Source organism: Fringilla coelebs, assembly GCF_963513975.1.
Source record: "Fringilla coelebs genome assembly, chromosome: 8".
NCBI lineage: Eukaryota > Metazoa > Chordata > Aves > Passeriformes > Fringillidae > Fringilla > Fringilla coelebs.
In genome coordinates, this window is record NC_140066.1 from 14,686,137 (window position 1) to 14,703,634 (window position 17,498).

The 17,498-nt window shown below is 37.2% G+C and overlaps 1 protein-coding gene across 1 annotated transcript in view; it reads right to left on the reverse strand.

Moving 5' to 3' along the window:
• The window catches only part of LRMDA (leucine rich melanocyte differentiation associated), a 601,006-nt gene that overhangs the window by 94,474 nt on the left and 489,034 nt on the right, over window positions 1-17,498 (reverse strand).

Here is a 17,498-nt window from a genome sequence, read left to right on the forward strand (position 1 = left end):
GTCAACATGAATGAAAGGAGATGGAAAATAGGAAGTTGGGCTAAGATACTGTACATTTCAAATCTAAAGAAAAAAGTCCCAAATGATTTTCTCATTCCACTTCACTATGAGCTAAATAAAGGGATCCATTAAAAATTATAGCGCCTATAATGTGAAAAAAGTGTCCAAGTACATAGTATTGTTAACAATAAACACTTAAAATCTACAGCAGAAGTCTAATAACAGAAGTAAGAACCCAAGAGGACTTGCTCAGAACCCTTAAAAGTAAAGTGTTAAGGGAGAAGAAGCCCAAGTCTTTCTCCCTAATAAGTCTCAAGATCCTATGATACTAATTTTAAAAGATTAGACTGAAGAATTATGGTTTACAATAAACTAAACTTCATTCCATTGGATGTTTCAGCTGAAGGAAATATATATATATATATATATATATATATATAGATATGTAAAATAAAGTTAAAACAAGCCACATTTACCATCTTGCTTTTTAGTTACAGAACAGCAGTTAGAAGACATGAAAATAAAGAATTGTGTTGGTGAATATGAATCATTGTCAGCTTTTAAAGTTCAGTTTAACTTAGGTTGGTGACACAGTAGTGATATGTTCAGTTTCAGATACAGAGTTTGCTCTAGAGTATTTACAAACTACCCATTTCAACAGACATAAAAGATGCTGTGTTTAAATAGAAGACTCAGAGGACAGCATTCACTGAAAGTTATATGATAATTTCCAACAGAAAAAATAAGGCAAATAAAGAGAAAAATACAAAAGCTAAACTATTTCTTGAATCTCATGATAATTCACCAAAGGGAGTCTTTAGAAAATAATTGGTATCTTCTGTGCAGTTTGTTCCCTAATGATATATTGGCTTCTTAGCTGCAAAAGTCAATCAAAGGAATTCACCTCAGTCTTACTGACTTTATAATTGAACCTATCCCCAAAACTTATGAACCCACAGGTCTCCAATGTGTGGTTAATACAGAAGTATAAAATGGAGCTACAGTGTTTTGGGGAAGAAAAAGCATAAATACTAATTCAAATTTAAATTACCAGACCAAACCCAAGAACAATAATCAGAAATCCATAACAATGAAAGTTAATCCTGATAATAGTTTGTTAAAGGCTGTAACTTAGAAATCTTCCTTGTTGTAGCTGTTGGACTCCAAAATGATAGTACTTAAAATGTTAATACATAAAATGTTAAGAGGTGACTGACTAGATTAGGATACTAAGACTTTGCTTTTGAAGACCAGCCATCAGTTTCTGTGCCAGACCATAGTTACAATCCCATTTTTGTCCCTAGGAAAAATCAGGTCACAACATGCAGATGCATCATGCATCAAAACAAACACCTTAACAGAACTTAACAGAGGCAAGTTTCCCTAAACTGATGAATAAAAATGGAGAATATCCTGCCTCTGTTGACTCACTAGTGATAATAAACCCTTTTCAGGGAACCTCCTGTTCACAGACATATTGCTACAGACATAACTCTCACCTTCAGCCAGAATGAATGATACCTTGATTTTGGTGAACTGCAAACCTACAGCTCTGTTTGCTCTGGACAATGAATTATTGGAAATCTCTCTGGTGACCAATATGAGCCAAGGGCACATGACATGTAAGAGGGAGAGACAGAAACCCCTTAGACCCAGTTGTGTGATATTTGAAACTAATTCCAAGAACAACTACATGTTTCCTTTGGGTTGAGTAGTTCTGGGTAAGAAAAGGAGAAAAATGTCACTACTTAACATCATGCTTCATCCCTGTAAATCACTCAAAAAACTGGAAGAATAAGTGGTCTCATACTGTACACTCTAGATGGTATCTGCCTATTCAAGTGTACTTATTTGGGACTCTGGTAATAGTGAAGGTTTCTCTTTGGTACTTTTAATCTCAATTTAGACTGTTGACAGCTTGATGATAGCTTTTCCTAAAATTACTGGAAGAGACTTTGCCATCTCAGCAATATACCACTGAGTGAGCAAAATTCAAGAGCTTCTAAAAAGGATATTGGAGTGAAGGGGCAATTTAGCTTTATTTCCAATTTTAGGAAACACAAGAACAGAAGGGTTTGTTTATTGGTGTTTTTCTGTTATTTTATGTACAGTATATAATTCCCTGTCAAATATAGAACAGTTTTCATTACCTTTGAGCTAAGCATTCAGTTAGAGCAACTTTAATTCTGTGGAATATCATCCAGGGTTAGGATTGTTTTGCACAAGCACTGGCTCAAGTTCAAAATCACGTTTCTGAGTAAGCCTGTGCCCCAGCAGAAAGACAACTATTTGTTTTCTCTACCACACACTGACATTTGGCCCTAAGCTATTTTCCAAAGAGATTTGTATAGATTGCGTTAGTCTTAATATTCACAGGAATATTGTGACAGTGACAGCATTGACATGTGACAGTTATGTCTTCAAGTATTGGTGACATATGCATCAGAAGTTCTTGCAGTGGAAAGTAGCTATACATACAAATAGCTTTGAGGAAAGCTGTTTAAACTGGTTGGTAGCTCCAATTTTATAGGAACAGGTCACAAAATAACTCAGTTAAGAAATTCTAATGGTATTATTACAGAAGAAGCTTGTAGTTTTGCAAACACTGAAGTCATCCAAGTTTTGCAGTATATCATAGTACATGGTCTAAGACTTACAAGACAAAGTTAGACTACTCACAGCCCCCCTGTTATGTTATGCAAACATTTGCTAAACTGTGGTACCTCTCTTCATATTAACCTGTGTGTTTTGTCCAAATTGTTGTATTTGATGCTAAATGGACTGCAAAAAGAGTACCAGCTCTGCAAAGCATGTTCATCAAAATTACAGACATTGCACAAGATGAAACAGGAAAAAAACCACCCACAAACAACCAAAAAAAACCCCATCACAAAACATTGAAAACTAAATTTGAGAGCAACAATACACCAAATCTTTAACTATTCAATCCTAGGGAATGGTCAGGTAATAACAACTGTATTTGCAATGTATTTGCTTTTCTATGAACTTAGGAACCATATAGCCAGTGGGTGGATGGGGAATGGGGGCTGGGGGAAGGGGGTGAAGCATGAAAGAAGGGATAAAGAGACTAGAAAATATGCAGAAGCAGGCCCTGAGTGGAGCACTCCATATGGAGTACAGCAGAGTACAGCTGGTCTGGCTGTCCCCTCCCCAGCCAGAGGGCTCAAATGGGCTGCCTGGAGTTTGTCACCCACCTCAACACACTGGCATGTTCTGGAAAACCAAGAGGTGGCACAGCATCCCTACCAGGAAGGGAGGCTGGTCTTGATGGAAGGGGATTTCCCACCCTCCTTGCTCCACAGCCAAGCAGACTTAGCCATGAGTTAGCAGTTGTCTTTGCTAAACTGCAGCATAAATTAGAGTCACTTTAATGAACAGAAAAAAATAACCCATTTAGAAGAAAATTGTCAGCCACACACCAACAGCCAGCTCTCAAGAGTGGAGGAATCTAATTAGACTAAACAAAAAAAAAAAAAAGCTAATTTGTTTAATCCCTGAATTCCACTTTTGAAGGAATAAAAAATGCAATACTTGGATGGTACTAGTAAGGGAACATCATGTGTAGTGTCAGGACATACTGTACATCTGCTGCATCAAAACAAATTTGTAGAGATCAATGATACAAAAAAAAAAAAAAGCTGTGCTATTTCTGGCAACCACACAAGTTGCTTCAAATACTTCAGCTGTTGAAGGAAGTAAAGGGGGAACTCAGACAAGCCAATCCTCTTCGAATCATGGTTTGAGAAGGTAAAATTTAAATGACTCTGCTTCCCAAATTTTATCTCTCTACTGCACATTTCATTTTTGTATTTCTAAACACAGGAGTAAACAAAAACCCCACTTCTGACACTTTTAAATCTAATCAATAATGCAAGTGTTTCAGCTATAATCAAGACTATGACTTTGACCTTAGCAAATATTCATTCCAGATATTTTAGCAGCTTATTTTCAGCTGTGATACTACTAATACAGTAGCCAAATTATTGTATACTAGGACAACAAGGAGAACAGTGATTTAATATTTTGGTTGGCCTTCCTAACTTCAATAACCTTTAACAAGAAAGGAAAGAGAATTTTTCTTGTTTAACAGAAAGAGTGGAGCTTAAGATTCAAAGCATTTCAAATTCAAAGCATTCTCTTGTACGAGAGATTATGACTTCTCACTTGAATTTACCTTTTGGTCTTAACTTAATGTTAAATTGCAAGGTTGAAAGCAGGGATCAAAAATGCAAATGAACATCAGATAATTCTTATGCATTTAGGCTTAATTGAGTGTAATCGATATGTCTGGTGTGCAGCCAAATTCAACTATTGTGAAAAGCACCTAATGTATGGACATTATTTTTGGACTACTGAATGCCAGAAAATAATGAGCTGGCATTCAGCTTTGGTGAATCAGCCCTTGAATTTTCATCTAAGAGCAGCTTTGAATTATTACTGAAGATAAGGTGTAAATGTGCAAGGGAATTTTATCCATGTTTCTCCCATGAATCATAAATGAGGAAAAAAATTACAGTCTAAATTGCACTTAAAAGGAATAAAGTCTTTTCATGTCATACATGATTTATCAAAATGATCTCATTTTAAGAGTACTGTGGTGTATCTTGATTAATAACATTAGTAAGCATGATGAATGGCCTCTTTAATGGTAACACAGAATTTATTGGCAAAATCCCTACTTCTACCAAAAAGGGTGGGAAGTAAAACACACAGCAGTTAGTAACTTGCAGAAACAGTTTAAGTAAACTCTCTGCTATGTATTTTGCACTTACGTATCCTCGAAAATCCTTGATCTGAGTTTGTTCTCCCGCTCGTTCAGAATCAAGTAAGAGGTGTTACCTAAGGGGGCAGCTCTAACCACTACAAAAGTCACTCTGCAGTTCTCTGCAAAACAAGCTGAACTCTGCATGTACTGTAAGAGGATGCAGTGTATTAAGGTCTTTCAAGAACATTGGTCCCATCCCCTTATGACCTTTTTCAATATCCTCTTCATTTTGCCTTAATATCCTAAATGCTTCCCTTCTTCCATTACTCCATCTTACCCTCCCCCCTCCTTCTCCCTTTTTAAGCCTGCTCCAGCCTGCCCTAACTAATTTCCTTTTGGGCTGACAGATCAGAGGCCTTCCTACCACTGTTCCTTTTAGACCTGTGAAGCCCTCCTCGTAATCCTGCTGCTTGTCCACAATTAATCTTTCCAGTTGCCACATTATTAACACTACCACCCACAGACAGAGGATGCCTGAGCACGGCTGGACACTCGCTCCCCACTGGAGCATCAAAGTTGTCAATCACACACCAGTCAGAAAGTTGCCTGCTGTCAACATCAGAGGATTTCATACTCTCCTACCCGCTGATCAAACATTTTTCTTCAGAAGATTAATTCCAAGTCCCCACCCATTTCCTCCCATATCCTCTTTCCCTTTTAGGTTTACTCAATGATCCATCTTCTGTATGGAAAAGGAAGCAGTGTATAATAGAAATCCTTTCAAAACAAAAGTTCAGCAAAACTAAATTTAAATCCCAGCTGTTATCAACCTCTTCCCCCCCGTGCAAGTTAAACACCTTAAAGAGCTTGGATTAGACCTAGTCACAAATGCCTTTCTTTGATCAAAGGCTCCAAGACTTTACACAAATATAATCACAAGGCAATGACTGCATCTAAGGAGCCTGAATTGATTTGTTCTACTGTAACATACAGCATACAAAAACACCCACTAGGCTTTTTTGACTTCCAAGACCATTCTTTTTCAACTTATATCACTCACAAGCCAAGGATTTTAGCATCTTCTTAATATTTTTTCAAAGTCACTAGATAAAAAGTGAACTTCTTGCACAGTATTTTCCTTCTCTTTTTAAAATGTGCATCTCAGCTACTTACACTTAAAAGCAGAAGGATACAAGAGATTCTTCAGCTCAGGTTCAGTTTAATGACTATTACCACCTTTTCCTAATCATATGCCACATTCTAAAATATTCAGTTTTTATAAATTAAACCTTACTGCTCAAGTGGCTCAGTATCTTTTACTACAGTTGGCACAGACAGAATCTGTCCCTAAAGGAGAGCTTTAATGTGCTGGCCACACAACAGTGAATGAAAGCAATATCCATTAATAGAATCCAGAGAGCAATCTTCACTGTAAAACATAATGTTAGGTTTTAAAGTAAGAATAAATTCATTTCAAATCACACTACAAAATAAATTCAAATTTCCTCAATCATATTCATCCTTAAAATAGATTTCTTAATGTTTTTCTCATCTTTTAGTTTGGTACTAAAGAAAATCAAGAACTCAACAAATGACTCCTAGAAGTATAAAACGATAAAGAAAAATCTGCTAGCCTTGAATTCTAAACTTAGATTGGGAAAACTAAGTCCAAATTTTTATATATTCTACCTTATATTTCTACTTAATTATTATATATTCTACCTTATATTTCTCTGTCAGCATCTTTACCTCCATATTCTGAGAACACACATGCTACCTTCTTTTCATTTACACTATGCAGGATTCAATGGGCTCCCACACTAGTAAAATAGTGGACAAAGCAAACCACAAATACGTCTGCCATACTCCAAAGCACAAAACTCTGCAACTGTTGCTAGAGAATTCTGAGTTGTCATAGACAGCTATTCTTTCAAGTTCCTCCTGAAGTGAACCGCAAATGAATTTTGAGATGATAGAACCTTTTTCTAAGTCCCCACCTCACCAACACCCAAACATAACATTTATTGAATTTCACTCATTGTCCAGAGGTTCTGAAGGAGTGAAAGAGAAATATGGAGTTTTCAGAGGTAACAGCATCAACAGAAGGTGCCAAGAGCATGGGTTAGTCAATGTGAAGGGAAGTGCACTGACAATGTGTTAGATTCCAAGTTTCCTTCAGTCATTCCCAGCAATATGTTTCAACCAATTACATCACAACTACAAAACAGAGCAGTAGTGGAGTAATTGCCAAGATTCCTGCTATGCTATGGCATGGACACAGTTTATAAGCTGCCTACAAACACTAGTGCATAACTCAAATACACATTACATATGATCCTGTAACTCATTACTTTTCATAGCCCTTTATTTTGAAATCAGGTAACTCAGAACTTCCCCTCCTTTTGCCAATCTGATACCCAGAGATTCTTCAAAAGCAAAGACAAAATCATCAAGCTAGGTTGATTTTTTAGATAGGAACTTCCAAGACTGTTCCATAAATTAAATCAGCAATGTAATATCATCCCTTTCAAGCACATTCAATGACAATCAGAGGAATGCAGAACTGTGTATACATTTCACAGGCCAAGCATAATTGTTTGCAATGCTAGAGCACATATTTTGCTTTGCTGTTCGTTCTGATACCTTCTGCAAGCCTTAGTTTCTTTAGGAAGCATGGAAAATGTTGCAAAAAAATGAAAGCTAGATCCTAAAAAGTATAAGCTTTAATTTAATGACTGTTGCTAAGTCGTGCTGGCCTCCTCACCTAACAGGCAGAGGAATAAAGAAACTGGAAGGTTAAAAATGCTTTCAAGGCATCTTCATTCTGTCATGTGGGAATAGAGCTGAATTGCAGCTCAAACCTCTTGTCACTCTATTCAGTCAGCAGAAGGGGGTGCTGCAGTGTAACCTATTTAAAATGCAAATAGAGTAACTTTTGTAACAGCAGATTAAAACTAGCATTTTATTCACTTGGCATACCCACAGCATACTAAATGCTGGAATCAGACTTGTCACTGCACACCGCAGGTTATTAATAGAGCTCAGAATGGTGTTTCTAAATGTGCAAGTTAAAAGCAAATAAACAAAAATGGATTTATCTGTGGTATTTGTTCTGCTGGAGAATTCAGCAAGGTCTGCCTCATGCTGCACACTCATTTATCCAGGATCACTGAGGTTCAGTTTCGTTGGTTTTTTTTGCTTTTTTCCTTAATTATTTGATTGACAGCCACTTACACAATCAGAGATCCTGCAATATGTGATCTATAACACTAATATTGTAAAGAAAACCACTTTTTTTTCAGCCAGTACAAATATATACATACACAGGGAAGACTCTATGGTGCACAGCTGCTACTCTCTAATAGGCCTTTCTGGACTCTCGTGAACTACCAACACATGAAAAAAGACAAAGTTAAAGGGTTCAGCAGAACCAAATCAACACATTGTGCTGTGGCTTTACACTTCATCTTCCTACAATGTCAGGTGTCAGGGCAGGCAAATGGGTTTCCCCTCTATATTCAAGCCAATTCCTCTGTTCTTCATCTCGATCTCTCAGAGATTCATCAAAAATGCGATTTAATTACATCTCCTCCCCTCCTCCCCCTCCCAAAAAGAGTGTAAACATGACTCCTTTTTATCTCCTGATACATCTGGACAAGTAGACAATGTGCTAAAACAAAATAAATCTGCCCTGACAGTCACATCAAAGGGTTCAGCTAGGGGCTTGCAGCTACTTAAGGCACAGGAATGTTGTTGCTAAGCATCGCTCTACAACCTATCAGTCCCTTAAAGAAGAGCTTTTTTCTTTCAGAGGGAGATGAGGAAAGCTGGAGAGTGGGAACCAGACTGCAAAGGGAGATTGGGGATTTTGGAGGATTTTAAAGCTTAAAGTGAATTGTGTGAAGAAAAGGGGGTTTGTTTTGTTTTGTTTTGCCTCTTGACATACAGTCCACATTTGGGGGAGGAAGGAAAGTAGGGAAGGAAGGAGGGGTTCAAGCTTGTTGATGAAACATCTTGTGAATTATCCCTTTGGATAAAACCAAGAAAAGTCTTTGATATCCTTTTTCATATCCCTGTACTTACTGTAGATTTGAAATAGAAAGATTGTGACCAAAAGCAATAGGGCTGGGATACCAAGCTTGTTAAAAATATATTGTGAAATACATCCCATGCCCTGCTTTTCTGTAGAGGGTTTGATAAATGTGTTTATGTTCCTGAAGAGGTGAAGCCCAGAACAATGTCCATATCCAATAAACATGCCCTACAGAGAAAGGAAACTTTTGATACAGATGAACATAGCACAATTTGATGCTCAATTTACTAGTGAAAACTGCTCTCTTTAGGGAAAAGGTTCACTGAAATCTTCAGTCTTCCACACCGTGCCTTGCTGGACTTGATTTGCATGTTTAGTGCTTAAACCTCCAAAGGAAGGCAAAACCACGCTAAAACCAGACCTCAGGACTCATTCAAAACACAGCCCCAACTAAATGGACAGCTGAAAATTCAAATTAGGCTCCCTCTCAAAGACAGAGAAACATATCCAATGCAGATAGACAATCCAGCCTGGAAAAAATAAAAGACTCAAAGCTTAATTACCCTGAAGGTAAGCTAAGAAAACCAGTAGCTGGGTTACAGCAACACTCAGGCATTAACATATCTTTGGTTTTTAAAAATGGCTTTAAAAAAATCCTCTTCCCTTTTTAAAAATTAAACAAAGAAAACATGAAATGGACTCATTCTACATGCAGGGCAACTATCAGGAACATGAACAATTACTGAGCCCATGATATTACACAAATAAATAACACTTAGCATTATCTTCGGCACAACCATATTTATTAAACAGTGACTGAGGGCAGCAGTAACCATTTTTATTGTCCCATACAGCTCTTATTTTCTAATTAAACAGAAGGTTATTTCCACTGCCAATGCAGCTATTTATCTTATTTGAGTGTTACATAATATTTTTTGCCAGCCAAGCCTGACTATAAAGTGTTCTGTGTGGTGAACTGTGGCCCAACTTGCTTTCCTGTTTGGTAATCATAGAAATGGGCCATTTCGTGCTGTGTTAATAAATAAACTTTTTGCAATTTCTCCTAAAACATGATAAAGCTTATACTTTGTCCTTCCCTCTAGCTTCAATACAAGGGCAATGAGCTGTATTATTAAAGATATAGGTCAAGCAAACCTGATGATTTCAATCCTGTGGGGTGCTTTAGAAACTATTGTCATATTACTGAGATCATTCTGCTGTTCCTAATTATTCCTCTTGGTTGCCTCACATTTCAAGTGATTTCTCTCACACTTATGTCAAAATTTATAAGCTACTCCCTGTAACAACACTACATTATTTCCTCACTTGTTAGGATAATATAGGACAGAAACTAGGAGAATGCTTTAATCTAGCTGACAAGGATAATGTAGTCTAGAAATGTAATAAACTTTGCATTCTACTACAAAGTTGTGGTTTTTCTCCCTACCATGAAACATTTCATATAGATAGACATCTTAGAAAAACTAATTGCTACAATAACTTGCATATCCTCTTATCTGAGTTGCTTTTATCAGGAAAAATGTATCAGCATTAAAGCCTTCACTCCAATAGCTTGTGCACTCTCCTTATTCCCATAATTGCTATTCCACAACATTCTGTTGACTGTACTGTAAAGCTACATGCTGCTGAAGGAAACCTATTTCCAAGAAATCAGTGCATCACCCTAACAGTGCAAAACATCTGTAATTAACAGGCTGGGCTTTAACAGTGCTGTAACACATCTCGGGCTGACTGGCACAAAATTTTATTTGCACTAAGTAGCTCAAGACTGGGAAAACATAAAATCAACTTTATGTGATAGCTCCATGTTCTATAGTGGTTTTTCTGAAGGATTTCAGAATGCAAGGAAAGCTGCCAGTGGAAAAGGTAGTCTAATGAAACATTTGAATTTTAAAGCCACTGTGGGTACTGCTTACTGTGGGAGCTAACCTATTTCCTCCAGAACATCCTTAAGGTTACAAAATTATGGTACACTCTTCCCTCGTTCCCTACCCCACAGAAACAAACAAAGCAAAAATTCCCAATAAACAAACTAAAACACAATTCCAGTAAGAAAATGTCATATGAGTACCTCAAACATGACATCCATACTAATACTTCTAGGGATAATTTTGGTGAATCTTTTTGTACCAACAATTTGCTGTGTTTGTCAAATGTCCAATGGCTTTTAAAATGCTTTTAGTCAGCAGCAAACTGGAACAACCCCAGATCACAATAACATGAGTCCAGAGCATCAAAGCCATCAGACAATAAAACAGGAATAGGAGCACTGGTCTATAATGGCAACCTTAAAGGGACTTTTTCCAGATAAATGAAAACCAATATTTAATTCATTGTTTAATTGTTAATGCACATAGGAAATAGAGAAGAGACGAAGATGAAGTTAGCGTTGCCTCCATCAGAAGTACTCACCGACAGCATTGTCAGGGAAAAAAAGGGAAATACCAATAATTTCTGGGTTTGCCTCTGTTCCTGCTTCTGTCCCTTCTGTCTTCCTTTGAAGAGCTGATGACCTGACTGAAGGTAAATTTCAGATGGCTTGAGGTGTGTGGGTGGGGAGGGATCAAGAGGCAGAAACAGTATCTTCTGAAGGCTTTTGATTCTGGATCCCAGCTACAAGAACTGGAATCCCTGCCGTAGCCTGAGAGCCATGGGTGAACTATTCATACATTTATAAAGCGAGATTTCCCTCTTCTATGAAGACTTCTGTCCCAGGCAAAAAACCCAGCATGTGTGAAAAACACACTTTGTCTGTTTTGTCTTTTAAGCTACCATCTCTCAATATGTAAAATTGTCTCGAAAACTGATGATTTTATAAGTGTGTCTATGTTCAGATTTTTTTCCACAGTGGACAGCCACAAGAAGGTAATGCAACAGCCACATTTGAAAATTTTAAAGAAAGAACATTTAGGCCTTAACTTATGACTTCAGAATACAAACACTGAAATTTTAGGAATATAAACAATGTGATTAATCAATATCTTATTAATTTGTAAAGCATCTGCTTAGAAAACAGAAACAATCTCTGATGGAAATTATTAACCACAGGAACAGGAATTAATTTTAGGATCTTCACAAATGAATGCATGAGAGAAAAAAATCATACCCAAAGGCATTAAACTACAAAAAGCAGTACTCAATCAGTATATTTTCTGCATAGTTTTTGGTGAACCAAGATAAATGAAAACTATTGGAAAACATTGCACACTAAAAAGAAAAAGGCGATCAAAATATTTATGGAAAATATAATTATATCAATTTGCTAAAACTCCAGTTTTGTATAAAGACAAAACTAGGGTATAGAAAAAACATTGCCACAGCACTTTTGCTTTAGGTTTTCTTAACTCTCAAGTAATTTCCTACATAAAGTAGTTCAGAGCTGTCTGAGACTTCTTGTCCATGTTTCAGAAATGCAAAACAAGTGGGAGATGAACTGCATAACACAGCTAACCTCACTAATTTTTATAATTACTTTTCCTGAACTTATTCATAATTTATGTCCACTTGAAAGATACCTTCACCCCAATAAGAGGAGAGAAAAAACAGCTGGAGAGTTGATTTATCTCAAAATGTGTTTTCCAAGCTCTGTGTGTGGACCTTTGGAGTTCATTCTGGCCATGGAATACTGGTAAGTGAGGTTTTCTTCATTGAGGTGATGGATTTAATGAATACTGCCCTAAACTGCATTGGGTTCTGTCTCTTCAAGAGGTTTTCCATGCTCCCCTTGAAGAAATGCTCTAACTAGTTGTCCCTGCCCATAAAATCCAGAAAGCACTTAACAAAGTTTATCCCTCAAAAAACCGTTCCCCCAACTACGCAAAACTTCAGGACATATTACAATTCAGAGATGAGGGGAAGGTTTTTTGTCAGACAGGGTAACTGCTCATTTAGAGGGCTGCTGAACTTTTCTTGGTTTCAGCTGTTACCATGGTTACTTACACAGTTGACGTGCACTGAGCACTTCCAGTCTTGGCTAAAAAAACCTGCCATCTATGTACAGTCTGTCACAATTCTGGGAAATCTGCTCAACAAATCAACACTGCCATTAAAATTGTTCTTTTTTTCTACCCTGGGTGTGTAAGCTTCAGTTGCAACAGCTGCTTCTTTGACTATCCACTGCCCATATGAGATGGAAACTCCACATCTTGTTCCTTGTGCTGCTGTTCACTTGAGGTGCTACTATTGATATATTGTGATCAACCCTTCACCCCCTTGGCTACCTAAGACAGACAGAATTTCCTGAAATTTCTCACCATAACACGTCATCCAGTCTTCTGAGAAATCATTTACCGTGTTCCCTCCATTCTGCCTTCAGTGTCCCATCAACTTTCTAGGACCACAAACTTATCCAAATCTAAACATGGTGTTCTACTAGCTGTTGTACCACTAAAAAGTACAATTATAAAGTCTAAATTTCCCCTCTTATGTGATACCCTAAAGAGTATCAGATGTGTCTATTGAAATCTAAGTGTTTTATGTTTTATTTCACTCATAAAAATGCTACACAGCACAATAGTTTTGCTCAGTTTCACAGGGCAAAAACCTGATCTCCATGAAAGCATGTCCACTTCATCAGCATAAAAACTGTTCACTGGTACTTAGCTCACTGAACATATGCCATGTTGAGTTTGTACTATTCTAGCTCCTTAAAACATAATGCATATCATATTTCATAATTATATTACAAATACTAATTGAAATCCTTGTTGTTACCAACAGTGTTTGCACTGACCAAAGACAAGATGGACTAAAGAAACATAGCTTTCTTCCCCTCCTCTTGTCATCTGTCTCTCATCCTTTCCACCTGCAGCTGAATCTTGTCAAGAAGATGGCAATTTCAGACAAAGCATAAAATGACAGAATGTAACAAATACATTGTGAATTGTAATGTTGTCCACAGAAACTGGAAGTACTCTCATTTCAGAATATTAGTAACATCAAAGGAACCCTGAAATCTATGGACAGAAGCATGGATCACTAAACTGAGTGACTAGAGGGTGTGGAAGGAAGATTTTCCTTTTCCATACCCCAAATATAAAAATCTGGGTATCAGCAGTACTGCTACCACAGGCAGAAAACTCAGAATTACTTCAGACAAAGTAAAACTACTAAGGAACTGAAACCAAACAGAAAGAGAATATAAGCCTGTGTTATACAGTGGGTAACTTCAAGAGCTGCTTGCACTCGTGTTCATTCACATAATCAAGCGCACACAGTAATTGTGTAAAATGAAAATGATCAAAAATTATTCCCCTGTACTTACATAAATCACAGAACTGGTCAGGTTGGAAAGGTCATCTGGCCCCACCTCCCTGCCCAAGCAGGCTTATCCCAGAGCACATGGCACAGGATTAAGTCCAGACAGTTTCTGAGTATCTCCAGTGAGGGAGACTCCACAGCCTCTCCGGACAATTTGTTTCACTGCTCAGTCACCTGCACATTAGAGAAGTTCTTCCTCATATTTAGACAGAACTTCCTGTGCAGCAGTTTCTGCCCATTGCCTCTTGTTCTAACAGAGTTACTTTTTCCTGTTTTTCTGTGTTTATTGTTGTTGTTGTGTTTGGCTTTTGTTGGATTTTTTCTTTTATCTTTTAATACAGAAGGGTAACATAGGGGTTGTAGTAGAAAATCTAATGTCTATGCCTACTTTCTAGAACACTGAGTGAACTGTTCTATAGCCACAAATTCTCAGACACCATAATTAAATGAAAAGAGCCAGTTTTCATATCTCTCTCTCCTCTGCTGCAGCTATGCAGCTTCAGGTGTGGAATGACAAATAAATATTATGGTAAATATCTACAGACATTTAGATTTAAAAACCAATTTATTTCCATTTACAGCTATTCTAAAACTTGGGGAAGAAATGCTAGGAAAATATTGTTCATATAATTCTGCAGTTTTAGCACTGGTCTTCAGCCTCAGCACCCACCTCATGTGATAACCTTTTTTGTTAATATTGTCTCTGTGGGCTTCATAAAGCATCAGAGTTAAACCCAAGATGACATATTTTGACTAGTAACATCACAACTCATTTTATATTACTCATAACTTTATATAAAGTTATTAGAAACAGACTGATGCACCAAAAGTTTTACACTTTGCAACGGAATGGCTCCAACAGCATTAGGTAAAAACTGAAGCTGCTCAGTTCCTTAAAATGCAACTGTTGCATCTGGAGTTCATTTATTTTCTCTCATTGAAGGACCTTTATGCTAAAAGATGCTTTTTCCCTGCCTCCACGGAACCTGACACTTTAGCTGCAATATGGTTTCATTACTCAGAAATACTTTATTACTGCAAGAAAACTGCACTTCCCACTTTTCCACTGTCTCACCTAACAGTGAACATCAAACCAAAAAACTGAAGTCAAAAACCCTGTTGATTCCACAGGCAGGAGATCACATGCTAATAGTGCAGGGCAGCACAGCAGAGCAGAAAAAGAAAAATGTCCTCAGCAATTTACATAGTTATATATATATATAATTTCTGGGTTTCATGTTATCGATAATGTTTCTTGCAGTGCCATCATCACAAAGAGTAACTGAGAAGTGTCCAGTTATGTAGCAAGTAAGTGTCTAACATTTGCTCTTTCATATTGCTCCCCAGGAGGCACACCCAAAAGATGGTCCCTTTTTAACGATCTCACTTCCATGTGCTTTGGCTTGAGAAGACTGGAAGATATTTGCCTTTCCTTTGCTGGCAGACACCTGTGGGCTAGCACCATATCATTAATTTCCTGTCGAAACAGGAAAGGAGTTAAGTTTATTCCCATTAGCATCATCCTTATACTGTTGCATCATTTAGCAAATTATTCCCATGTTAACACACAGAGATTTAGGCATTTGTACATAGCACAACTGCAAGTACATCAGTTTAAGAGAAAAATGACCTTTTCTAGGTTGGTTAAGATGGTAACTTGATTAAAACTCTGCCATCATCTATCTCATTTTGTTGTCTAAAATGTTATTATATATGTAAAATTCTTTTGTGTCTTATTTTCTTCAAGCTCTTATTTTTCAGGCTGCTCTGTGAAGATTAAAATTTCTTTCTTTTGTCTTATAAAGCATATCTCTGAAACCAAACTGTTAAGTGCTCCTCTATGCTGGTGAAGGAAGCTAAAAAAGATGTTTCTCAATCTGTTTGTTATCTTATGTTATCTTGAAAGAAGAGGAATAGTCAATTAAGAAATGGTTGCTGTAGACACGGTATTTAATGCATGAACAATTTACCCTCAATTTTCATCTGAGGGGGAAAAAATGCTGTTACACATTTGAACATAGTTCTAAAATTATATTTAGTTGTAATCAAACTCATCCTCTGATATGAACATATACAAACACAGGAACATCAGAATACCCCTGGAGATAGAAAACAGCCTTTCCCAGCTCAACTATTTAAAATAAAAAGGCAATCATCACCTTCCACCATGACTGCTTTTACAGTCTCTTTCATCAGGCTCAGATTCATTGACAAAAAGAAGCAGAGGTAGGGCAAGCAAAAGACTTTTCAGTGAAACCAATACTCATCTACTGGGTTTTCATCTTAGAGAATGTACCTTACTTCTTTTTCTCTACTTTTAATACTGTAGCATTAGCTCATCCTACTTTCTCATATGAGAAAGCATTAGCTCATACACCCTTTCTGTCCATTTTCATCTATAGAAGGGAGTCTGCTTGTTTTAAAAACTTTTACAATTGTGTTAGTGAGTTCATCTTAAAAGACTTTTCCAGCTTCACAGAACAAGGGGCACATTCCTTCTGAATGTTGGATACTCATCTAAAACAGCAAAGCCCATTTATCACCAGTTAATATGGCTCCAAAATACATTTCCCCAAATAACTAACATCATTCAAAGACTAACAAAAAAAGTTACTTTTTTCCATGCACTCTAGCTGCTCTCTGAAATAGCCCCACTTCAACAAAAATTAACCAAGCTAATAAAAACAAGAAAAACGCCAATTCCTGATGCTGGATGAAATGCATTGCTATTGTAAGGCCATACACTTTGCATGACAATTGGTAAAAATAAAACTTAAAGAAACCACTTGGTCTGGGCTGAGGACTTCTTTGTAGCTTTAATTTTCTTAGCCCAGCATTTGAGCATGTTCTTACAAGATGTTCTCAACTGAGATAAAGATTTCTCCTGAAGTAGACCTGACGCAACAGTCATAGGAGCTACTGTCATTTTATTGTGTGCATGGTCCCAGTGCTTTAGGATCCTCTGAGACAATTTTAGCCCAACAGATTAAGTTTTTGCCATAGATTATAGCTTTTAACTATATCCTGTGCTTTGCAATGGGTTTTACGCATCTAAAATTAATTGATGATTTTAAAAGCTCATTGTTAAACCAGGAAAGGCTGCTGGTAATGACTGGCAACTTTGAGAAAATCAGATTGTGTGTTCTGCCCAGCAGGAATGGTGTTGAGTTAATATTTAATGATTTACTAGTTCTACTTGAGTGAGCTTGCAGCCTGTAAATGGATCATATGATCATTGATCACAAGTTCAACTGCTTTTGTTTCTTGCCTGGCATGAAGCGAGGGCGTGTTGTACAGTACCAGAGGTTCGTGTGCAGCCCTGTGTAAGACAAGGGCAGGTTACATGCAACAGGCTCCTAATGGCTCATACCAGCAAGCCCTCAGCCAAGGGGAGCTCATGAGGTTGAATTTTAAAAAGGTAGCTGACCTTGCAGCTGGGAGCTTTAACTGTGTTTTCAG